Source organism: Octopus bimaculoides, chromosome 2 (genome assembly GCF_001194135.2).
Source record: "Octopus bimaculoides isolate UCB-OBI-ISO-001 chromosome 2, ASM119413v2, whole genome shotgun sequence".
NCBI lineage: Eukaryota > Metazoa > Mollusca > Cephalopoda > Octopoda > Octopodidae > Octopus > Octopus bimaculoides.
In genome coordinates, this window is record NC_068982.1 from 92,074,314 (window position 1) to 92,074,968 (window position 655).

At 50.7% G+C, this 655-nt stretch overlaps 1 protein-coding gene across 7 annotated transcripts in view; it reads left to right on the top strand.

The window, feature by feature from the left end:
- The window catches only part of LOC106872101 (E3 ubiquitin-protein ligase XIAP), a 42,697-nt gene that overhangs the window by 4,994 nt on the left and 37,048 nt on the right, over positions 1–655 (top strand). The gene's annotated exons all lie outside the window — the stretch shown is intronic.

The following is a 655-nucleotide window of genomic DNA, read 5'->3' on the forward strand; positions in this document are numbered from 1 at the left end:
AATCGCTCTCCGTATACACCTCTCTCAATCTCTGCTCGATCTTCTCCGCACTTAACCTTTCTTCCTCGTCCATTTCTAAATACAGGGTCAGGGCGCTCCCTCCCAAGTATAGCGCCATGAGACTCGCCACATCACTTATCCCTTGCAGTTTCGCCACAAGCCTGATCTTTCACATCCAGGCCATTACATCTCCTTCGCCATTAAAAGGCCTGATCACGTCGCTGGTGATTCTAATCTTGGCTGCTATTGCGGCGAAGTCTTACACGTGGGGCCAAAATAGCTTGTGGTGTATGCGTGCGAGTAGATGTAATCGGCCTACCTCAGTTTTCCTTCCAAGTACGAGTCTGTCCTGCAGTATCCGATCCTCGCAGCTCGCCTGACCCGAAGAACGCTAGAAATAGTAGCTGCTTCTCCCAACACCTAGACGGTCACTTGGCACGTCCTCTCCTCACAACAACCCCATTCGAAAAAGGGCACGAAATCCCGATCGAGGCTCCCTCTGCCCTTCTTCCTTTTCCGGTCAACTCACCGTTCCGGTCAGCTCCCCAGTCGCTGATGTTATACCACAGTGATAAAGAAATTTGTGGGTAAAATCTTCCCGAGAGGGTGGGGAGAAGACTTCGAAAAATTCACATGATCCAAAGCTTTCGCCCAT